Raw genomic sequence first — 25,859 nt, 5'->3', positions numbered from 1 at the left:
CCCTTGTGAACAGGTGAGACCCTGTATTTCTTTATTTTTAAATGGAGGCACTGGGGATAGAGCCCAGGGCCTCGTGCGTACAAAGCACATGCTCTTCCCCTGAGCTCTACCCTCCCCAACAAAGAACCTGTATTTCTGATGATGTCATTGAATTGCAATTGGCCAATGGTTAAGATCGACCTGACCTCCAGACATTCAGTTCTAAAGCCGAATAATTTCCTTACTGTTCCTTCAGATTGGTTCCGTTTTGCCCCATTTGCAGCCCAAAGTATTCTAATGTTCATCACCCTTGTTACAGATCAGTGTATTTTTGTGCTCCATGCCCCCAGGACCCCAAAACATCTCCGTGCCACACACAGGGTAGAAAAACAAAGGACGGCGTACAGCACCCATTCGCCTCTAAGAGCCTGGCAGAGAACTGGACGTGACATAAACCATCAGCCACAGGAAAGCACAAGATCTCTCCCAGTCCCAGACGCCCTCCCTCAGAACAACAGGAAAAGATAGTCAAAACGCTCTGGATTCAGAAAAAAGGAGAAATAATTGTATGTTTCATGATGTTGTTGGAAATCTTCTAAATACTAGTTTAAAATATTAATGGTCCTGATTTTTACAATCCCACCAGTGATTTCTGAAGCAACATTAATACCTCTAATTCAAAACTAAGTTTAATTCTGGAAAATAGGTGTGTGTGTGCACAGGTAGACAGAGGGATAGAGAAATAGATTTAGGTGTCATCTTGCAAAATTAATGCAATTGAAGTTGGGATGTTTATAAACCGTGAAAGGTTGGGAAGGTCTAACGAGTATTTGAAAACTAGCCAACTGCCTGGTTAATTAAAAATAATCCCTTTGCCTCTCCTTTAGCCTCAATTGAATAGATTCATTTATAGAATAAAAAGCGGATTGAACGAGTTCAAAGCCGCAAGCAGCCATTCTTTCCAGCCCGAAGACTTTCTCCAGTAGATAATTCAGGTCAAAGTGGCAGCAGGGGGATGTCTCTGGAAAGATAAAATTAGATTTTCTTGTCACTGCTCCTCAAAATGGGGAGGGCATATGGTATTTCATTTTTTTCCATCACAGAGTCCAGGTGTAGACAGCGGCGTTAGTGGTCCTGAAAAATGCCACAAGCAATTTTATTATTTTCTTAAATGCTTCTGAAACAACAGGTGAGGATGTTGAAGGGCAGGTGTCCTGCAAGGCGGGTGATGCTATGAGACTGTTGGTGTTGCTTTTGGCAATCTGTTGCCGTGGCGGGTTCCGCCTTCCCCCAACCTGGGCGGAAGTGGGAGGCAAATCGATCCGCGTGATGGTTTCAGCCCCAGAGCATGTGGCCCGGTGGCAGAGTCATGCAGACGGACACGCCTCTGGTGACGACAGGAAAGACACAGGAGGAGCCTCTCTGACTCCCACGGAAGCACAATGTCCCGGATGCTAACACAGCCTGTGCGGCTGGAAGGGTAGCTCCTCCCTTGGCATAAGCCCTGTGGCCAGCGGTCCACGAGGGAAAGGGAAACCAAACCCGCAGCCCCGTGGCCCCTCTCTGCCCCGCAAGCGGCCTGCTCCTCCCTCACTCCGACTCCAGGCTTAGAGCAAATCCCCATTTGGAACCATTTCCAAGGATACTCACCTCTGTCCAAAGCAAATTTAAAAAGGGGCTTCACACTTGGTTTTCTTTTGTTTTATTCTTATGAAACACAACACGAAGGACAGCTCTGTCCAATTCTGGTAGCGTTTACTTCCGGTTCCACATCAGGAACCCTTTCAATTTGGAATGACTGTTTAATCTTAAATCCCTTGAATGTGTTTTAATCCAAAATTCAGTCACACTGAGAATGCTCCCTGTGCCATGTGGCCTTGTGTGTCAATCCCTCCTCGTGTAGCCATCGCCCAGCGGATGAAGTGTGGATCAGCGCCCTGTCACACATCGCATCAAGGATGCGGGTAGTCTGGGAGGAGGCACCGTTGAGGCCATTCCTCTCTCAGATACAAAACTGGACTTTACAAGAAAACCAGAGGTGCTCCGAGAGCTCACAGCTCGTCACTGCATCTCGTATCAGCTGAGAACAGGTGATCTGTGCTCTCTCTTCCCTGGAAGATGGAAACACATATTTAGCTTTTAACAGTAAATACAAATTATTTGGCTTTGTAGTACAGGAACCTAAAACAAGACATGTGAAGGGAAGAGATGTGGTTAGGATTTGTTGGGGGCAATCATGTCCTAGACACAGATGGAAATTTAAGATTGAGACCATGAATTTCACCCAGGAAGTACATTTTGCGCTGCGTTCTTTACCTCAGAAACAAGGCGCCTGGGGACAGAGTGGCCTGTTAGATTCTTTCAATTACTGTCATTGTCAAGGGGAGTGGACCACCTCCTGTAAACCTCTAGCCATCACTTTGAATGTCCATGTTCTGCCCAGTGTCTTCTTCCCGGGGCTCGCTCAGCGGGTGCTGTCCGTGGTGCTTTGCCTAAAGTCCCAAATTCCACAGACATCGTGGTGTAGAGGAGGTAGAAGTCTGTACGATTGAATATAAAGTTCAAGCTTACCTTAAGTGTTGCTTGAAATCCTTCATTGGCCAACAAGGCCCTTAAGGAAAGTTACTGCAGTTGAACTAGGAATTTCCTCTTCTCAGACACAAGCGTCCCCAGAAGGAATAAAATACTTTTCTACCGTTATCAGTAATATGTACTTAATGTGAGTGTAAGTTTAATCCAGAGATTTAAAAAAAACCTGGAATCTTAAAATAGACCCTGTTGACAGGATGTGGTGGCATTTTGGTGGTTGTTGCTGTTTAGATGGGTGGAATTAAAAAACCAATTTGAATACTGTCCTGGCACTGTTTGTCCGATGCATTGATCCCTACCTAGTGACGGAACTGAACTGAATCAAACAGGAGTGTCCTGCAGGTTCTCACTGTTGGTGGTGACACCAGCAACCATGACATTCTCTGTTCTACACGCTGCCTGCCACCTTGGCCATCACTCCCTAGATCCCTGCTGGTTGAGGTTTGCTAAGAAGAATAAAATATGTTGTGAAGACAACAGAAATGAAATCGCTGATGATGGTGTGTGATGCAAACCCCAGTGATCATCTGACACCTGGATTGCATCATTTCTGAGTCTATAGATGGGACAGACACACTCAGCAGAGGACAGAACTCTACAATTAGTTCCCTGATCTGTGAGGGAGGGTCTTTATGGTAGAAGGGATAAGGAGGGAACTTTTAAAACCCACTCACTTTTGGAGTAATTATATAGTGACGGAGAAGGCTGGATGGTGGTCTCAATCATATGCCAATTAATTCACCTGTCAGGTTCCTGTGAGCACAGGGGGCATCATGGCAGGTGACAGTAGACAGATAACCACTAGCTCACCTGGGTGGTGGCCCTGTCACAGCTGCCATGCTGACTATGGTGTCTTCACCGGGTGGTCCCGGGGACGGCCTCTGGCTTGGTACCTGATTATTGAGCTGCAGGTGTTTCCTCCTCCTCCTCTTCCTTCTTCGTCCTGTGACTTGCTTTATTGAGATATAATTCACATATTGTATAATTTACCCATCTAAATTGTGCAATTCCGTGATTTTTAGTGTCTTGGGGGATATGTGCAACTATCACCACAGTCAATTTTAGGACATTTCATCATCTCAGAAAGAAACCTTGTACCCTTTATCGCCCATCTCCTGAGCCCCTCCCCTCAGACGCTAAGAACCCACTAGTCTGTCTCTCTAGCGTTCTCTGTTCTGAATATTTCATATGAATAGAATCATATAATATGTATTCTTCTATGACGGACTTTTTAAAATTCTATTTTTTTATTGAAGTGTTGTTGATTTACAGTGTTAGTTTTAAGTATACAGCAGAGTGGTTCAGTTATACAAATACATACATACATATATATATATGGATTCTTGTCTATTATATCTCATTACAAGATATTGAATATACTTCTCTGTGCTCTACAGTAGGGCCTTGTTGTTTGTCTATTTTATATATAGAAGTGTGTATCTGTTAATCCCCAACCCCTAATTTAGCCCTTCTTCCAGATACTTAGTAGAGAAGATGATTCTGGAAACAGACTCAGGTGTACGCCACTAGCATCTGCTGCTGAGTCTGTATCACCAGGTGTCCGTGAGGCAGGATGCCCAGCCCAAGTTTCAAAATGACTGTACAGCTCAGGAGGGGACAGTATGCTGTCCTACACCATATTCCTTTGTGTCTTGGCCATGAAACACCAATTTTTATTTTATTTTATTTTATTTTATTTTATTTTATTTTATTTTATTTATTTAAACAAATTTGGGGGAGAAGTAATTAAGTTTATTTATTTATTTTTAGAGGAGGTACCAGGAATTGAACCCCCACCATGAAACACCACTCTCGGTGATCAGCCGAGCATGTTTTTTTTGTTCACTCAGATATTAACTGGCTCTGTGTCCCCGGACAGGACGTCTCTGCAGACATTTCACCAGCCTTGGTTGAACTGTCTGCAAGATACAAAGACTATCCATTGCCTAGGAAGACGCCTAATCAGACATTCAATTTAGTCCTTACTTATGCGGTGTTGGTTTCAGTTTGCACAGAGTGACCTGCAAACTCCACTTTACCACGGTCAAAAGGTTGACTTTCTTCGGAAAGGGAAGAAGCATTATTGGCTGGGACACTTTTGTTCACAAGTGACTCCAAAGTTAATTGCCTTAATTAAGAAAGGCAATTTACTGGGTGACCGAACGGATGCTTCCAAGGATAGATTCAGGCATGGCTGGATCCAGAAGCTCACATAATTAATCCAGTCAAGGTGTTTCCCTTCCCTTTGAAGACTCTGTTTTTTTCGTTTAATTTTTTTTAGGTTTTAGCTGTTCCACCTAGCAAATGTGGCAGGTCCAGGCTTACTGGTAGCCCTCTCATTGTTAAATTCCAGCAGAAAGAGGATCTTGTCAGTGAAGTCACCAACATTACATCCCTAAACTGGAACTGCTGGGTCCTGTGTCATCCAGCCTAGGGAGCTAAGAGTTGGTTTGGCCAGGCCTGGGTCACATGTCCCCCCTTGAGCAGAAGGTGGAGACAGCCCCACCCAAACAAAGGACAGAGAATGGGGGAAATGTGGGGTCCAAGGGCATCAACTCTTTGTTTATCAGAAAAAGGGGATATGGACACTGGCAGGCGAAACTTCAGTGCCCACTAAGGCAGCCCCACATCAGCTGTAGGTGAGAAGGCCTGTCTTTAAATCTAAGCAAATCACTAGCACCCATCACCCCTTGGGGGAACGCGCATCTGACTTGAGAGATACTGCATTCTAGCTGCAGCTTTTGACTGGAAGCAGTTCGCTAATTAGAATTCTTTTCCTTAAAGCAGATGCTCAAAAGCTTTCCACTCGGCAACATGTTGTTAATGGTTTGAGTCATTGTATGTAGTTGGGAGCTTTTGAAGTTGTATTTCTTGCCGAGTGTTTGATCAATAATTCAAAGCAGTTAAGGGCAAACTCTGCCTTAATGTCCGTGCTCTCCGACCCCTGCTTTTCAGTCTTTGATGCTGTGAATGTGCAGCCGCTCAGTGAGGACCTGGAGAAGCTGCATGGGCTGGGGGCGCAGAGGGGCCCTTAGCAGCTGCTCCCGGGGGAGGCAGAGTCTCCGAGTCTCCACCTGCGTATTAGAGAAGTGGCGGTGGGGACACTGAACCGTGAGGGGAAGCCTGTGCCCAATGCCAAGTGCACGGTGGGGACTCAGTTTATTGAACTGAGCTGAGCCTGGCCGTGGGCGAGCTGGCGAGGCTGGTGCTACTCAGCGCCCTGCCCGCATGTGGCGGTTAAAACCCCAGCATCGGAGTCACCGGGAGCTAGGTGCTCCAGGGGCATGTACGTCCACCTGCACGGAAGACGGTTGTTTTCAGAAAAAGAATTCAGTTGTGCAGTGAGGTTTGAGTTTAATCTTGGCTTTGTGCCCTGGGCACGGTCTCTGCCTCGGGATCCAGCCAGGAGGAGGAGGCAACGCCTCCCCTGGTCTAAGTGAATTAATAACGACTGTCCTTCTGTTGTCACTGAATCCATTTCCAAACAAGAGGGTGACAGGTCAAGGGAGTGTGCTGGACGGAGCCCAGATGCACCTCGCCTGCTGGATCCAGGACTGTTTCTTCCAGCAGCGTCTTTGCCTTTCAAGGAACAATGAACTCAGATGAGGTTCCCAGCCTTCTGAGTATGTGGTCACCAGGGATGGGGACGGGGTGGGTGGAGGGGCATATGTGTAGGAACCACGTTGTTTTGTCATCCAAGGACACCCAGGGCTCTCAGCAGGGTGGCAGGCCTGTCACCATGCTCCCGTATTGCCACTGAGGCTGAGGACACCCCCTGTACCTGGCGGGGAATTTTTTTAAAGGAAGATTTTAAAAATATGACTCCTGACTGTATCATTTGCATCGTCTATTAGACTTAAAAGGTAGTTTTATTTTTCAACAAAGATTTGCACACATGCATTACAAAGGGTCAAATTATTTACAAGGCATGTGATGAAAGAAATATTTCCCCTGCTCCATTCTCAAATATCCTGCTCCCCAGAGGCAGTCCCGTTGAACCCTTCTAGCTTGTTCCATCGGTATTTACATCCACAACTCTCAATAGCATGCTCATATTTCTAGTTTCTAAATGTTTAGGTTTCAGATGTTAGGTGTTGCTTCTCTCTAAGAAAGCTGAGGGTTGGCTGCTTTGCACCTCATTTCCCAGCTACCCTACAACAGGTGCACACATCGCTGTGTCCCTGTTTTCCCAATATGCTGTTAGCACAATTTCAGCAGGTCACATGCTGGCGCTTACGTTACCATGACTGGAAAGCCTATTCAGAGCTGGGCTTTGTGGCATAGTATGGCTTCTTTCCTCCCGCCCTCCCTCCCTTCTTCTTTTTCTCCTCCTCATCTTCTCTCAGTGTTCCAGGTACTTACCACTAATTCAGTCCCAGATTCTCTCCCTGCTGTGTAAGTCTCCTAGTGTTAGAGCAGGCAGTTAGCCAGATATGAGCAGAGAAATGGGGCCCGGGGTATGTGGCAGGAAACCATACATCTGTGAATGGGGGGGCCCTCGAGGCACACAAAGAAAGACAGCAAAAGGTGGGAATCTCTGGCATCTGATGTAACGAGGGAGCGATTCCTAACACAGCCACTCACTGTGTGAATTAGGAAAGTTACTCAACTTCTGCCTCAGTATTCCATCTGTCAAATGGGCCAACTTCAGTCTACCTTGAAAGATATATATCAAGTCCCTATGTGATAAAATCCAGGGGGACTAAGTGACTGGTCTGTGGTCACATAACTGGGTAGCAGCAGAGGCAGCATCTGACCTGAGGTCTGTCTGGTGCAAACGCGCCCTTGATCCCACTAGCACGTCAGTGCCCTTCACATAGGCGACTGGTGACAATGATGCTGGACTTCGTTTAACCATTAGAGTGGAAAACCAAGTGCCTTAGCCTTTCCCAAGATGGCAGACCCAAGGCGAGGTTTAATTGCTGGTGGGCTCCAGGAGGTCCTACCCCAGGGCAGAGAGAGATGGAAAAGGGCAGGGAAGGGGAGGCTGGGAGGGTGAGCAGGTCACACGGTACTGCTCCTGACCCTGCTTCGCACGGAGCTGCTAGAAGGCACTAGGTCACTGTGCTGGGGCACCTGCTTGGCCGCACGGATGACCTTGGACCGGCTGCTCAGAGAATCATGCTTTGGAACATTTGAGGGAAGGGAGAGTAAGTTTTCTGTCACTGGTCAGCATTGGCTTCGTGGAACCTTACTGCCCTCCTGTTCAGGTTGTCACCAGCCTCCACGCCTGCCCCGGTTACGTGGTGGTTCATCCGGGGGTGAACGTGAGAGGGGGCCAGAAGCTCTGCATGTCCTGCGGGGGTCTAGGCAGGTGCGTGGGCTCCCACCGCAGCCCTGGCCCCTCTGAGGAGTGGATTGCGCAGGAAGGGGAAGGAGGTACAGCCTGGCCAGGCCCCGAGGCATCAGGCCACGGCATCCACTGAAACAGAGAAGCTGCTGGGACCCGGAGACGGAGGAGGCTGCGGGAATCCGAGGAGCTGCGTGAGGCTAACGTTTCAAGCCATCTCGGGCACAGGGCTTGGATTTCTGAGTGTCAGACACACCGTAGCCTGAGGCTGCCTGATAAGATCTAGACCAGTGAGTGACCCCCTGTACTTGTAGCAGCCTGGGGGAGCCCTAGCGTTCTCAAGTCTCAGGAGCCCGGGGCCTGCATTTTAAAGTAACTTCAGGTGGAAACATGTCTTCTGGCAAGTTTATTTGGGAAAGGGTCTATAAAGGTCAAGTGCCATTTACATCTGGCTGTGGGCATGGCCGGAGCTGGTGACTGTTCAGAGGACTGATGAGAACTCTGGCTAGAAGCATAGCCTTTATGAAACAGCTTCCTTTCCCTGGATTGCCAAAAGTACCGTCTTGGTCACGCTGAGTCAAGGTGAATGTGTTACCTGGAGCAGTGGTCATGGGGCAGTCTGTTAGTTTTAAAGCTACGGCGTGTTACACTTGAAGCTGGATGCGAGATGTGGGAAGAAAGGTGTAAGGGGGCTAGGTGCGTGGTCCCTTGTCTGTGAAACGTATGCCTGGTTAGTGGCAGTGCTAGCAGGCTGTCAGGTTAGCTTCAGCTTCCGAAGTCCTTGGGGATCAGATTAGGAATGTTTGATGGGAGGAAGGAGGATGGGTAACCACCATTCTACTTTTCGTTTCTATGAATTTGACTGTTTTAGATTCTTCACATGAGTACAATCATGCAGTATTCCTCCTTCTCCGGCTGAATGACTTCACTTAGCATCACGCCCTCCAGTTCTATCCATGTGATCATAAATGGCAGGATTTCCTTCTTTTTCTAAGGCTAATATTCTATTGTGTGTATGTACCATATCTTCTTAATCCATTTATCTATTAGGTTGTTTCTATGTCTTGACTATTGTGAGTAGTGCTGCAGTGAACATGGGAGTACAGAGATCTCCTGAGATTCTGATTTCAACTCTTCCGACTATATAACCAGAAGTGGGATCTCTGGGAAACATGGTAGTTCTTTTTTGCAGGGGGGAGGTAATTAGGTTTACTTATCTACTTATTTAATGGAGGTGCTGGGGATTGAACCCAGGACCTCGTGCATGCTAAGCATGGGCTCTACCACTTGAACCATAACCCCCACCCTCCAGTATGGTAGTGCTATTTTTAATTTCTTGAGGAACCTCCATACTGTCTTCCACAGTGGAGGCACCATTATGCTTTCCCACCAACAGTGCACAGGGGAGGTACCATCATTTACCAACTCCCTTGCCAACCTCTGGAAGATTCTCATGGGCTTGGAATTGTATATGTATATGTATATATATATTTTTTCCCATTTTTTTCCAGGATCAGAGCTTGGCAGCTTTTTTGAGATATGTGTGTGACTGCCACCTCCCTGTACCCTTTTGATTTTTCAATTTTTCCTGGGTCACTAAATTTGTCTTAAGATGGTAAGTGATATGGAAATGCTCTGACTTTGTCCCTTTATTCAGAGTTAGAAATTCTTGAATCCTGTACTTTAAATCTTAAGATCCCTGTCATTTTATTTATTTATTGGTGATATTCTTCCACCAAACATCTGCCTCACACTTGCTTTAAATTGCAACGGTCCTGAAAGATTCAGACATCCCCGAGGGTAGAAATTTTTCATCTGGGATGCTAACATCAGCTCAAGACTTTTTGTAAATATTAGTGCTTTCAAAATAATGAAGTCTTGAATTTTCTCACTTTCATTAAAACCAACCACTGAAACAGAGTTTAATGCCTCCACCTTTGCCCTTCTGTCAGTGAGCTTATAGCAGCTCGATAATACTGACTGTGTAATTTATTTGTGGGAGGCGTGTAGAGAACTTTCTGTTCCTACTTTCATGGCCTCCATTAATTTGCCAACTTGTCACTCTCTCACCTCCCCTGGACAAGTTACTCTGAGATGAAGTAACTTACAGAGCCTACGCATTTACGATAACGCTGGTAAGCTTGTCCCCTGGCAGCTAGGTGCTTCTAGGCGAATTTTTTTTATTGCTGCTCAGAGAACAGTTAGCCCTTCAGGGGATCCACTGGAGAAGTGCCCCAGGAATATTGTATAACTTAATCCATTGAAAACTCTCAATTGCTTCCCTTTGGGGACAATTCACTCCAAAAGACATACTTCAAACCAACACAGTTTACAACATTTCTAAATACATGCGGTGCAGGTACGACCACCCAACTCCAACTTCTGAGGCTTTATTTACACTCCTCTTCTCGCCCGGAATGCCCTTGCTTTTTCTTTCTTCTTGTTCAGGATATTTCCTTACTCTTATTTCAAGGTCTGACATAAATTCTCCCTCTTCCATTAACCACGGCCTGGTTACGACCCCCTTTACTGAGCTTTGTTACCGGGTGTATTTACCCCACTTCACGTCTGCGCCATCTGCTCGAGCACCGAAAAGGCGTGGCTTACGAGGCGGCATCGCTCTAAGCAGCAGGGGGGACGAATGGCTTCCACGTCCCTTGTTGAACTCAGCGATGGGGACATGAGGACTCATTTGTGGACTGCAGACAATTCCAGCAAGAATATTAGCTTCCTCTGCCCAAATTCAGGTTTGCTTACTTCACATTTTGAACCCAGCCTCTCGACGTGCACTCACCGTGTTGTCTTACGACGCGCGCGGAGCAGGCGCTGACACAGTGCGCGGGCAGGGCTGTCGGCGCTCGTGTCTCCAAGCAGAGGGACACTTCGGCCTGTGCGTTGTCACAGATGCCTTTCCCTGCCTCCCTTTTGTCTGCGGACTTCATTTTAATTTGTTTTTAATTGCCTATTTAACACACCTAGCGGTTAAGGTGAAATGACTCTTTGACAAATGTGAGAGCTTTTAAATTGGTGCTAATTGCTTTTGTTAATTAAAAGTAATGCTTTAGATTGTGTTATTGGTATTCTCTTATATAAAATCGGATTAATGGCTTCCAATCAATCCTGCTACAAAAGGACTTGCCTGTGTAATCGTTGGGACGTTATTAGGGCATGCTGCTCCTGCAGAGTGAGAGAGCATGGCTGGGACTTCAGGGTCAGCTGCGGGTGGGGGCAGGAGATTTGGTAGCTGGCTTGGCCGACTCCCACCAGTTTGGAAGTTCCTTGAAAGTCCTTGGTGAGGGGTGGTCTGGGATGCTGCATCAGTAGAATTTTAGCAAAAAGGAGGTATATCCTTAGGTTAGGGTAATTTCAGGACGACTTAATCTATTGGGGCTAAATAATAAATGGGACTATTTGTAAGGGTCTGGGCTGGGTAAAAGGGGCCACAATGGACAGAGCTGTTACCACCCTTAGGTCAGAGGGACAAGGGGATGAAAAGGTTACTAGAACCTGGAATAATAGAGTCATTTAGTGAAGGCATTTTAGAAAATCAGTGACCGTGGGTTGGGGGATGTCTTCAAATTGAAGCAACTTTGGGGGGCTGGATCCAGGAACTCGCAACCTGTCCTCATCTGCCGTTTTCCCTCTGAACTCTTGACAGGGCACCCCCGTGACTGAACCCCACTGGACATCATTGATGAAACTGATATGAGTCAGACTTTTGGGGCAGAGAGCAGAGTGGAGAGTGGACCTATATAACCAAATAAATACATCCATGCTTGTCCACCCATCTTGCCGTATTTATACCAGACATTCCTAGACCTATAGATGAACCTGGGCTGCATGGAACAGAGCTGAAGGTCCCCAGAGGGACCTTCCTGAGGGAGAATCACTCCTGAGTCCACCTGCCAGAGTGTTGCAGGGTCCTTTCCCCTTGGGGACACAGCCTCCCGTCAGCCAGTGTGTTTGGGACATGGCTCGGGGGGTGCGGGTGAGGGGTCATGATGTTCTCCTGGGCCATTTCTCTCAGCCTCCTCTCAACCGCATTTGATTTCTTGTTGTTGTGTAGAATGCAAGATTCTGTATGTAGAGGCCCATTGGTATTTCTGCTGGGCGTGTCCTAATCTGGCGACTATTCCCATAGCTCTCAGGGCCAGGTCCCTGGGTACCACCCTGACCTCACTGCTCACAGTTATTCACGATTACTGTTCCTCATCCTTATTGCTAACAGGGAGCCTGGTTCTACAAGGACATCTTTGACAATCAGCCCTGACCTCTAGAGCCAGACAGTCACACAGCTCCTCAGCTGTGCTGGTGCCCTTGTATCAGTTCATCGATGATCATGAAGATGGTGATTATCATGATGATGATGAAGATGATGATGGTGATGATGAAGATGGTGATAATGATGATGAAGATGGTGATGATGATGATGAAGATGGTGATGGTGAAGATGGTGATGATGAAGATGATGATGGTGATGATGATGATGAAGATGGTGATGATGGTGATGATGAAGATGATGATGGTGATGATGATGAATATGGTGATGATGATGATGGAGATGATGAAGATGGAGATGATGATGATGATGGAGATGATGAAGATGGTGATGATGATGATGATGCTCCCATGCAACACAGATGATGTCTGGGGGGTTTTCTAGCCTACACAGCAGCCCCCTCTTGCATGCCCACACCTCTGAGTATTTCCATCCTTTGTACCCCCATCTACCATGATAGTTCAGGAGCCTGGAGGAAGCAACGGCCCCCACAAAGTCCTGCCTTAGTAGCACTTAGTGTCAGCTTCCGGGGCCCCAGGACATTCAATCTTCTGCCAAGGAAAAGGCTTCCATCTTGGTAAACTTCCTTTCCACTCCTTCCATCCAGAACCCTCAGTCCCATGTGTGTTCTCCTCGCTCCTGTCAGTACGGGTAGCCTTGGCTGATTCTAGAGGGAGCTCTGGTTGGGGGATGAACCTTCAGAGTGACCCCAGAATAGGGGGACAAGGTGGCCTTGATCTACCCTCATCAGTCAGTCACTGGATGCAGCCTGACCACGCCTCCACCCCCAGGAGAGGGTCTCGCTTTGGCCACAAAACTCCCTGCAGTCTTGGGACTGAGAGAAGGAGGGAATCTGGACAGGGGTTTGCTGCTCCCACCTCTCCTGTTTATAGAGATGAGTTGGCAAACATAGACCAGAAAACACTTCCATCCGTAATATCAACCACCAGAGAGAAGCACATTTTTTCTGTTCACTTTGTCTGTTATGTCTTGACATGCATAGATTTTTGTTTAATTGAAGTATAGTCAGTTTACAGTGTGTCAATTTCTGGTGCACAGCATAATGTTTCAGTCATACATATACACACATTTCTTTGTTTTCATTTTCTTTTTCATTATGGGTTACTACAAGATATGGAACACAGTTCCCTGTGTTATACAGTATACATTTTTAATAAATGAAACCATTCCACACATTTCAGTGATGCACCTGCTGTGTGAGCAGCTCTGGGTTGGGGTGGTGGCCCCCCATCTTCTGGGCTTGTACTCCTCGTGTGGAACCTCTGCTTATGAATGAGCTGCTATGGGGTCAGTTATGGCCTCAGCATTGTGAGCCTGTGGTACCTGGGGTGGACGTTCTGCCCTGCTGGGGCAGCCGGGAGGGGAGCCTCACCCTCTCAGCCATGCCTGCCTGGAATTCTGAAGGCATGAGAAGTACCAGTCACCTACCCCTCTCACCGTGAAAACGGTGGTTCCGGACTGGGAGCAAGGTGGAGAGAGAGCCCCTGTCTTCTCAGCTGCACTCGCCCAGGGCAGAGCCCCTGTGAGAGTGGCTCAGACTCCAGACTCTGACCATTCTTACTGAGATTCGATTTTCTTGAATGAATGTTTCTCCATTTGCTCAATGCCTTTTGGACAATTTCCAGAGACTTTAGATGATTGTTTTAAAATATAATTTTCACTAGTTAAGCGGTTGTTCTTCTGGGGAGAGTGGGGCCGCTGGACTCCCCAGGCTGCCGTTCCCGAATTCTGCCTCTAAAATCAATGCTGAACTACATGGAATAGAACTTTTATTTTTTTTTCCTCAATTGTCTACATGGGCTGCAAATCTCCATTTCTGTCCGATGGAAAGGCTTAGCGCACAAGTATCTTTATCAGCAACGTGTGACACCGAGTCCCCTGATATTACTTTTTAAATATTTGCAAAGCTACGTTTATTGATCCGGAAAAAGAAACTCACTATTACAACTGCAGTTCTTGATCCATGAATATTTCACCCAACAGTTTGTGAACTTTTATTACTGTTGCCCCCGCAGTCCTGTTACAGACTTAGATCCTCATCTTGGTCTTAGAGATAAATTTATTATTTTGCATTTGTTTCCCGGGGAGAGATTTAGTCTAGCTAGAGTTTTTATGGGGTTTTATGATAAGACAACAACGTTCTGTACGTCCTTAAAATGTTTAGTCGTGGGTGCATTCTGTTCAAACACTTTGAGGTTTTGATGTTTGCTGGAGAATGTATCTAATTTCCTTTACCCCCATTGTTTACGGTAAGCCAATATGCCAAAGAAACCAAAGCAAGTAGCCAAATTACCTTTTGTGCTCTGCTATGTTCTCGGATCTGTGTGGAACTGAGTGGAGCAGGGGTGTATTTTTTCCGCTTTGCCTTTTAAGGTTGAGTTACAAGGGTTAGCGCCCTTCGTATATCCGATGTACTACACTGGGTGTATGTATTTCCCATCAGAGCCGCGAATCATTGACACGTGTGGACAATCCATTTAAGTTTACATATTTACTAAGTAAGTGTCCTGTTGGAATGTGTTCATGTGGATCAGAGCTTTTAACCAGATAGAAGTTTATTCATTTATTTTAACACCTTTATTATGCTATGGTTCCTGTACAGCAAACTACATATATTTCAAATGTACAATTTGTTGAATTTTGATAGATGTAGACACCCATGAAACTGCTACCACAATCAAGACAGCTAACATTTCCATCCCTCCCCAGGAGGTGCAATTTTTGAACTCTCAATTTATGCCTTCCCACACTCCCTTTACCCACTGGTAACCATAAGTTTGTTCTCTGTGAGTCTGTTTCTGTGTTGTAGACAAGTTCATTTGTGTCCTTTTTTTTTTAATAGATTCCACATATAATTGATATCATATGGCATTTTTCTATCTCTTTCTGGCTCACTTCACTTAGAATGACAGTCTTCAGGTCCATCCATGTTGCTGCAAATGGCATTATTTCATTCTTTTTTTCTTTTTTTATGACTGAGTAGCATTCCATTGTATGTATACACCACATCTTCTTTATCCAGTCATCTGTCAGTGGACATTTGGTTTGTTTCCATGTCTTGGCTTGTAAGTAGTGCTGCTATGAATATTGGGGTGCATGTATCTTTTCGAATTAAAGTTTTTATCTTTTCAGGATATATGCCCAGGAGTGGGATTGCTGGATCATATCGTAGCTCTATTTTAAGTTTTTTAAAGGAACCTCCATACTGTTTTCCATAACGGCTGCACCAATTTACATTCCCAACAACAGTGTAGGAGGGCTCCCTTTTCTCCACACTGCCTCCAGCATTTATCGTTTGTAGGCTTTTTAATGATGGCCGTTCTGACTGGTGTGAGTTGATACCTCACTGTAGTTTTGATTTGCATTTCTCTAACAATTAGTGATGTTGAGCATCTTTCCATGTGCTGGATATAGTTTTAATTTAACCCTTTAGGCTCATGGAAACTGGCTAGACACCCCTCCCTTTCCTCCATCAACCAAAAGCTTACTGAAGACTTACAGTGGGTACAACTCCAAGTGATATCTCAAGTACATAAAGAAATATTAGCTTGACTGTCCTGCAGGGACCCCTACCTCTCCCAGTCAGGGAAAGCGCCGTGTGTTAAATTACGAAGGAGATGAAAGTTCGTTTTTATCTTTTTGATTCTCCATTTTCCCTCTTCTTCTATGTGCCTCTTTCTTCTCTCAAATATTATCTGTCCTTTTATCTTGCTCTTTCTTTCATGCATTCAAACACTGCTTTAGAAGGGCATTCTCATCCCGTGGATCTAGGGCGATGCCTCTGTCTTCTAAAGGAATCCGTGGAGCCAACACTTCTGATTGTACAGGCTGTGTCCTGTGGAAGGGCACCTGGCCAAGGGGGCAGCGTGGCGGGTGGAATTCAGACCTGACTCATTTTCCAAGTCCTGAGTCCTTGTGGACTATTCCAGAGGACAAGACGCTCTCTGTAGCTTCTCTGCCCTAACCCTAAATAGACCGTCTGTGACTAATTCTTCTCATCAAGGTACTGTGTGTGTGAGCTGACATGCTGAACATCTGAATTCTAAGGGAAGGACTTGTCCTTTATTATAGGGTTTGCAAAGTCAGGAAGAAAACAGACTGCTTTTGGGGGCCAGGGGCCACCCTGTGATTGTGAACTTCTAAGGTGAAGCCTGGGGTCTGCCCTACTTCCACGTAAAGCAGATCTAACACCCACTACCCCTACATCCTACACATTTTGAGAGAATGAGACTAGCTCTTCCCATATTGTTTAAGATGTGAGACTGAAAACCCCTAATGGGTGTTTTGAGTTAAGATTTGAGCTATAGCTGTTCCTGGGAAAGAGAGGATGATGAATAAAAAGAGTTTTTAGAAACTGTAACTCAGATAGGGGCTTAATGCCAGTGACCTTGGCCAAGACAGAGTCAGGAGGACCTGGGTGTGGGTCATTGGGAAGAGTGAACCCAGGTATGGATGATCACTGAGATCAAAACTGGGGACCTGAGTCCAAAATTTAGACAAGAAGGATGCCAGCTCAGGCATCCAGCTGAAACCTGAATCAGACGGACAGTCGCGTAAGCCGTCATCAGACCCCCCCACGACGGCAGCCTAAGCCTTTCATGTTTGAGGCTAGCGTAGAATTAGGGAAAACGAGTGAACCAGGAAAGCACACGGCATACCAGGGTCTCCTGTGGAAACTCTGGGTGGTGCCTGCCTTTTAACTTCCAGACCGAAGACAGAGAAAAAGCAAGAGGAACTTACTGAACTCTTACTAAAGTCGGGAGTGAAGACTGTTGGCAGAATGGAGGGAAAAACATGGCACTGGGGGCATCTCTGGTTGCATGTGTGTGGGCTTGGATCTCTCCACAGCTCCAGATGGGGTTCTTCTGGCAATAAAAATGGTGACTCTGCCCTCAGCACACCCATGGGGAGCAGTTCCTTCTTGGTTTAGTGTTTCTGGGGAATCTGTGGCCAGATGGTGTTCCTGTGTCCCAGGTCTAAGAGTTTCTCCCTTTCATCCGTGCCTAGATGGCAGGAAGGAGGTGGAGAGAGAGGGCGAGAGGGAGAGAGGGGGCGAGGGCTAGTTGATCATACGACTGATTCTGTCTGAGTTTCCCTAGAGGATTTGTGCATAATCAGCAGCAAAGTGTGGAGAGAGCCAATGCGTTTTATGCCCTTGAAACATTTAGTAGGATTTTTTTTGTCTCTTATTTCTATAAATTTTGAAATAGTTAAATGATGCTTACTTGGCCCCCATTTTGTTGGAAAGAGCAGACCAAATACGCAAATTGAACCAAATATCCTCAAAAAATCTTTGTGCTTCGAAGTTTAAATAGTGATTTATTAACGGGTGGGTGTTGCAAAGTCACGTGGTTGCATTCAACAGGAACAGCAGCTCACGGGGCCACTGATAATCACGTTACTACGCCTGGAGCTGGAGAACCGTTTCCTCACTGTTTCTCCTTAAGAGATGTGCTTCCTATTTATTATAATAACTAAAATAGTTAACAATGACTCCAAGAATTTTGTCTTGCAAATTTTGTTTACAAACCAGATTTTTGAGTAATTATTTTTACTTTTACAAGAGGGGATAGAAGTTGATACTGCCGTGAGCTCCAACAGTGCACTGAAATATGTTTAATTCCACCTAAACCCAGTGGCTCAATGACACGCCTACAGCATGGCATTAATGCTGAGATGGTCTCATGGGCAGAACTGCCCTCAGTGCTTCCCCTTGCGGGGTGTTTCGCTGGGTGGATGCACATTAGGGTGTGTCTTAGGGTTGACTGGCACGTGATTTCAGCAATTGCCATTCCTCTCCCCCCACCACCCCTGCCAATGATGCAAGAAGGCTTCATGGAGGAAGTAGAATTTCCAGAGTTCTTAGGGCAAGAAAAAGCTTCACAAGATACAGGGAAAGGCTGCCTGCCAGGCTTAGCCCTAGGAACATGACGTCTGCGTTACTGGGGCTTCTCAAGCTTGGCTTTTTGGCAGTTTCACCTGCAGAACTTACTAAAAACCAGATGCCTGTAAACCCACCTGCACTGTTGGTAGAAATGTAATTTGATGCAGCCACTGTGGAAAACAGTATGGAGGGTCCTTAAAAAACTAAAAAGAGAGTTACCATAGCATCCAGCAGTCCCAGTCCTGGGCGTGTATCTGGAGAAAACTCCAATTTGAAAAGATACAAGCACTCCAATGTTCACAGCAGCACTATTTACAACAGCCAGGACAACCTAAATGGAAACAACCTAAATGTCCATCGAAAGACGAATGGTTAAAGACGTTGTGGTGTCTGTACATAATGGAGTATTACTTAGCCATAAAAAGAATGAAATCATGACATTTGCAGCAACATGGATGGACCTGGGATGATCCTACTGAGTGAAGTAAGTCAGACAGAGAAAGACAAATATTACATGATATCATTTATATGTGGAATCTAAAAAATGACACAAATGAACTTACAAAACAGAGACAGGCTCAGACACATAGGAAACAAACTTATGGTTCCCAGGGGCAGGGGAGAGGGATAAGCTGGGAGTTTGGGGTTAGCTTTTACACACCACTATATACAGAACAGATAAACAACAAGGTCCTACTGCACAGCACAGGGAGCTATATCCACTAGCTTATAGTAACTTATAATGAAAAAGAATATATATATTCAATTATATATATATAATTGAATCACTATGCTGTACAACAGAAACGAACACAGCGTTGTAAGTAAGCTAGACTGCAATGAAAAAAAGGAATACGCACAAAAAGCGATGCCTGTAGCTGCCTCTGATGCGTCTACCAAATGTGTCTGTGGCGGGTTTGGGCATCTGCTGATACACAGTATGTTTGCCCATAAACCTCTCGTGTTCTATTACAACGATTTTCAAAGCGCCACGTCCTGGACACTTTTATTATGAAAACGGGTGCGTTGCTGATGAGCCGTCCTTAGTGGGCTGCCTCCTTTCCCTGTAAGTTACAGTGGACGGTAACGCTTGGGGTGACAGACCAGCGTTCAAAATGGAAATGACTAATTCTGTTCAACAGCTCAGTGTACCAATTTCACAATAGGCTTTAAATATATTTAAACACTTTTATATGTGTTAACAGACTTTGTCGTAGCGGCTGAAACTTAGGTATGCTATGGCTTTGTTCAATAACTATTATTGGAAGGATTCCTGTTGGATGGTAGCCCCAGAGAACTCCCATGTGCTGGCTCAGCCTGTGCTTCAAGGTCTTCAGGCCCCAGGAACAGTGGCCTGAAAGGACGAGCAGCCTCGGGAAAATGTAATTAAGGCGAGAGTTTTGAATTACAGTCATTGATTTTGGAGACTTGGCTTTTCTCCAAGTAAAAATCAGTTTTAAGTATTTTTGAAAAAGGATTATGAAGGATTTGCATTTGTTTAATGTGAACTAAAATTCTGCAGGTGGCCTGAAATGTCACCATTACAGATTTAATCCTTTAATTTAAATTACGGTCTCTGGTGTGTCTGTCACAGTGAAAATGCTATTTGGTGTCAGTCTGATCACATTTTAGGGGCACTGGGTGGGGGGGAGTGAGAAGGCTACTGCAGCTGAAATAGTTACTAACTTTGTGTCCTCGACCAAGGCATCTGACTCTCTGAGCTCCCGTGTGGAGTTGAGAACTAAGTGGGATGTAAAAGTATCTAATAATTCTTCTCCTCTGCTGTACCACCATCTCTCCCAGCCCCCTCCAAAAGCAAATCCAGGAGTGGAAACCTTCTCGAGTACGTGGGCACCTGGTTTTTCTCGAGAGCGGCCCTTGGTGGGAGGGGAGGCTGGACTGGTACTTAGAAGTAAGCGTGGCTGACCATGTGAAGAGCTCCTTTTCCCCTCTGGGATATTCCCATCTTCTTTCCTTTCCCGCCTCCTTTTTTCGGATCTCAGGGCTGGACCCATCACTGTGACGTTCCTGCAGCACCCACATCACTCTTAGAGAAGTGGGTACGGTGGTGGTTTTCCGTCTTCCACCCAAACTGGCTGCCATCTTTGTTAGTTTCATTCTCATCCAGCCGGATGTCTGGGGGACTCTGAGCTGTCTTTGTTGAGTTTATCACCCTTATGCTTAGTAATGAGTCTTTGGGGTAAAAACTCCCCCTGTTGGTGGAGAATGAAAGGACTGAAGCAGAAATGACAGTGGCATGAATCGGGGAGAGTGAGAAGTCTGGCCTCATTAAACGTCTACGCTTGGAGAAGGTAGGGCTGGATTCTAGGGGCCTTGAAAGCCAAGATGAGTGGTTTGAATTTGATGGGAAAGGGAAAACGGGGCCAAGTGTCCTCTGAGATGGAGGGTCACCAGCACCTCCCAGATTGACACCAGTGGAGGGGAGGAGAGCGGGACTGGCTGGAGCAAAGCTAACGCCATCAGTCTCAGCGGTGGCCTCAGCCGTTGGCCCCAGGAGCACGGGAGCTGGTGCCCTTCCAGGTGGTCCCGTGGTGCCTGGGTGTCTTCCTCCTATATTGGTCGATCACTAGGAATGGCTCCCTCCACCCCTAGTAATGTGACCCGGGATGCGGGAGCTCTCTTCATTTGCACATTTGTGGCAGCCAAGAGATGCTAGTCGTCTGGGGGGCAAATCCTTCAGCCCTGAAGGAGAATCTGCGTGCACATCTTGGGGTCCATTATGGGAAGTCAGTGCCGTTTCTTAGGGGATCTACTGTAGGTGGCAGAATGATTATTTGGAAGTGGTTAGGTCCCTTTGGCAGAATGACCGAGGGAGTCCTTCAAGGTTTAAGACAAGAAGCTACCCAAAGGCTGTAGGTTTACAGTAGCGCTCTCTGGAGGAGCCAGTGGCATAAATACAAATCATTACTGTACCTCGTGGCACTGCTCCCAATGCAGTTCGCACTTGACTGGCGCTGCAGCAATGTTCAAACACGCCACCTTGCTTGGCACCCCAGGGACCGCCGCTGGTGCTGTGCGGTGTCTCATTACCATTCTGCTGGCTGTCAGCATTTTTGTGATGCAATTAGAGGCATGTAATTCCCAGAACAAATGAGCCATTTCGAATATTGTGAGATGTGTAACTCAATGTAATAGGAGCCAGTAGAACGATTGAGTTTCAAGAAACAAATACGCAAGGGGTTCGGCTGAGCAACCTGACAGACGAGGGACCTGACAGCTCCCTTGCCTCCTGACTCGACCACCGAGAGGAAGCGACACCTGAGCAAAGTGACCGCGGCGAAGCCGCACGCCCGCGGCCGCGCGGCTGCCTTGTTACAGCTGCCCTGGCTTATTAAGCTGCAGGCTCTTGATTCCCGCGGGGCCTGCGGACAGTGCAAGCCACATGGGCGAGGACTGCAAGTATAAGCTTTAGATGAGCAGCGCGCATTGCGATCATGAAGCTGTTCTGTCTCCCCGTTTTCCTATTATGGCGATTCAGCCAGAAGTGAACGCTGTTCACCATCTTTCAAGAAAACCCACGTGGCTCTGGATCTTGGGTTTCTGTATCTCAACTGAGCTCATCAAACTGCTTTCTTTTCTTTTTTTTTTTTTTTAAATATATATTGAAGTCTAGTCAGTTTACAGTGTTGTGTCTATTTCTGGCGGACAGCAGACTAGTTCAGTCATACGTATACAGACTTACATTCCTGTTCATATTCTTTTTCGTTATAGGTTAGTACAAGGTATTGAATAGAGTTCCCTGTGCAATACATAAGAAACTTGCTGTTTATCTATTTTATATATATTAGTTAGTATCTGTAAATCTTCAACTCCCAATTTATCCCTTCCCACCCCCGCCCCGCCAGTAACCGTACGTTTGTTTTCTATGTCATGAGTCTGGTTCTGTTTTGTATATAAGTTCATTTGTCTTTTTTTAGATTCCACATGTAAGTGACACCACGTGGTATTTTTCTTTCTCTTTTAGTCACTCTTCAGGTCCCGTGCTAGGACAGAGGCAGCATGTGATTGCTGGGGGAGACGGTGGCGGGGGTCGATCAGCTGTGGGGAATGTGCAAAAGCTGGGAGGGGGCTTAAGAACCCACCCCCTGACTGAACGGAGAGAAAGCCATTTGCTGAGTTGCATCAGTCTGGATAGAGGTCCCAGGACAGCCAGGGCAGGCAGCTCCCCAGTCGCTGGCCCTCCTCCTGCTCTGCTATGTGTAAAACATTCCTGATGCGTTTCTCAAGTTTCTTTGTCGGAGTGAGATTTATGAATTTGGGGACTGGTGAGTTGTGTTTAGTGGCGGGTAGATTTTCAATGGTCGTGAGAGATTATCACCGTTGGTCTACAGAAAACATGCACACACGTGAACATGTAGGGGGTGAAGGGGAAACAGGCGGGGGAACAAGAGGGAGCAGGAAGGAAATTCATCACCATCGGCTCGGGAGACTCCTGCTTCTTGTCGTGATGAAGTATCAGGGGTCACACCGACCTTTCCTCGGACTGCTGTGAAGCTGGACACAATACGTAAAACTGTTTTCAAGTGTTTGACAACAGTGCATGGGCCTGTGAGCCAAGAGAGATGGAAAAACCAAGCTTTCTGCAACCACCGCGCTTTCTGTCTGGAGGCAGCTTCTGAACCAGGGTACCACGCGGAGCACGTGAGTCTTACTGAGCTAGGCAGATGGTCTGGGGGTCGGGGCTGCTGGGGTCGGCGGATTTTGCTAGAGAGAGTGCTGGTGCGGAAGGATCTACGTAGAAAGAGAGCCGCAGAAATCCTCAAAGAGGTCCCTTTGTCTGAATGCTATGCTGCATTTTCACCAGGTGAGACGCCAAGTGGCCGGGCAAAAAGCCACTCCCAGGGAGTCATCAGGCCCGTCTTAGACTGAGCTGCCTCAGTCCCTTTCCTGGGGCAACACGCATGCCAGATGAACTCAGTCTGGCCCAATACTGGATCACACGATGGGCAGTACTCACACCAGAGCTCCCCACTGACGGTCAAGCACTTAATCTCTGCTAAAACCTGGGCACCACTTTTCAAATCCAGAAGCCCTATGCAGCTGAAGACAGAGTTTCACTCTGGAACCTTCAAGGTCTGCGCTGCCTGCTGGCGTCTGCCGGAGACTTACTCCTGGGACCCAGCACCCAGATCTGCTGGGCACGTGGCCCGCCTGGGTGGGCAGCTGGGTTTGTGCAGAGCTCTCTTCTGCCCCGGAACACGCCTGAAACTGGATTTGGGAGAGAGCATATGCCAGACCTATACTGCTCCATCCTATTATCAGTTGAATTGAAAGGCTGTAGAAGAGGCCACTGTGCCATTTTTTTTTCAGTGGCAGGTGACACAAGGTGCAACAACCTGTCCTTTATGGTAGACGGGCATTTTGCCCGTTCCCCGGACCGTTGGATGTAAAAAACATCACTACCGCGGCAAGATGGTGAGACCCTGAGTCTGCACAGAATTTTTCTCCCAACAACTGGCAAGAATAGATCTCACTGGGACACCTAGACATCACATATGACACATAACAGTTTATGTTTTATGATTCTGGGTAGCGATTTGGAAACAGCACTGGAATTAACGGCTTAGAATTCTAGATATTTTTTCTTGTGTTCAAGCTACTGATGTATTTCCTTTTCATTTGATCCGTTGTCCTGGAAGCCCTTGAAGCAAACAGAGGTGACGCAAACTCCGACTTAGCTTTGAGCGACGGAGTGTCTCTTTTCTACGTCTGAACATGGGCCCCTTGAGGGGATCTGAACTGTTTGTCGACCTCCAGTCTCTGCCAGAGGAATGTCCTTGGGACATTTCGTGAAGGAAGCACCTTGTGCTACATTCTGGCCTCTCTTCTCTGCAGTGATTCTGTGATAATAAATGTGTCTAAAAAATACATTATGATGGAGAACCTATAGACGGTAGACTGTTTTGAATTTGTGTCAGCATCACAAACAATGCCACATTCCAATGAAAGTTTTACTAAAACACTTGTGCTAGAACGCAGTGTCAAACGCAGACCGATTTGAACAAACAGGATAGTGCTGCTTGGTTTTAAAGCACTGGCGTAGATAAAAATGTATTATTCATATCAACTCTTTCCATGGCTTTGAAACTGGAAATTATTTCTGTGGCCAGCTCTGAGTAAGTATGTGAGCTGGCATCTTAGCAACTCTGACTTGCCCCTCTAGCGTGATGTGAAGTGTGGAAACCCCGTCTCACACTCCAGTGTCGCCTCCTCTTCTTCAGGGTCTGGCTGCCCTCCCACCTGCTGTCTTACCTCACGAAGTTCTTCTTTGTCTGCATCCTCCAGAGACTCTGTGGCTCCGGGACAGGGATCTGGTCAGGACTGAAGGATGGGTTTGTCCAAAGACCAAGTTCAAAGAGCTTCAGCCAAGGCAAGGTGGAGACACAGGCCTTACGGACCCAGGAACGCCAAGTCCAGAATGCGGGAGTCAGATGGCGATGCCAGCTAGCGCACTGAGCGATAAAAGATCAAGAGGCCACGCTAACCTGTCAGGAGACTAAGAGACCAGGACACAGGCAAGAAGGGTGACAGCGCCTGCCCGGGAGCGAGGGCATTCCCGGGGAGGAGTTTGTTCCTAAGGTCACTGTACATGAAGGTAACACTGGGGACAAATACAGCTGTGCACAGGGAACGGGCATGTACCTACCTGTGAAGTGTCACTTGTGGTTAAAACCATAGACTTTTACAATATATCGGAGCTCAGGCCACCAGCTCTTGAGATGTCTGAGCTTACTTTGTATTCAAGCCCTCACTTTACCGGTCACAATAATGTTCGCTTTCCCCTTCTCCCTTTCCCTGGGGTTATGTCCGCTTTCTGAGGACAAGCGTGGCTTAGATTTGGCGGTCTGTGTCATCAGTCCAGGCAGACAGGTGCAGAGTCACTGCTCATTGCCCCCCGCATGGCCCCTCCAGAGCCAGAGTCTCTGCTGCCTCTGGGGCGTTAGGCGTCCCCACGTTACACCCACTGCTTGTAGACATTGCTCTCTCTGGACGGTGCTCTAACGGTGATGGAGTGCCATCTTCTCCAAGAGCAACCTCTCCATGGGCCCCCAGGTCTCACATGTTAATGGCGGGTTAAGGGGCATCTCATTGGTGGGGACATGGCATTTTGGCAGCTGGCTTTGTGGTGCTCGAGTCACTCTTCCCTCTGCAGAAAGAGGTTCAATTCTTAGAGAACCACTCGTCCAGGTGAGAGGTTATAAGCTTCATTCTCCTGTTTTCACATGTTCTGCTGCTGCCCAGAGAATTTCATCTACAAGAAACTCCAACAAGGCTGCATTCTTTCTCTTTTTCTTTTTTCTGCGGATGACCCATCTTACAGAGTTTTGTCATAGTTTTTCATTCACAGCTTGATTGCCGTCTGTGATTTGCAAGCCGACCGCGATGTCTGAGTCTGGGCATTTCGTCTTGGGTGACAGCTACAGCTGCCGGCGCCTTGGTTCCCTTTGTAGGGCTTTGTTATCAGTTCACAAAAGTCTGAGTTCTCCTGGAGATTCTAGATGAGCCTCCCCATATTCCAGGGCCAACTTTCGATTTACAAATCAGGTGCCTAAAAAATGTAACTTATTTTATAAAATTTAATATCCAATTTGAGGCACCATTCAATCCAAAATTTAATATCCAATTTGAGGCAACATCAATCAGGGTGAAAGAAATTTCCTCTCAGCTTGTGGTTCTTCCTTCCCCACTGTCTTGGGCACATGGCGACAAAGCACAGAGGGACAGAGACAAGGCACGGAGGGATGGAGACAAGGCACAGAGGGATGGAGACAAGGCATGGAGGGACGGAGACAAGG

This window comes from Camelus dromedarius, chromosome 7 (genome assembly GCF_036321535.1).
Source record: "Camelus dromedarius isolate mCamDro1 chromosome 7, mCamDro1.pat, whole genome shotgun sequence".
NCBI lineage: Eukaryota > Metazoa > Chordata > Mammalia > Artiodactyla > Camelidae > Camelus > Camelus dromedarius.
This window is presented reverse-complemented; position numbering follows the sequence as displayed.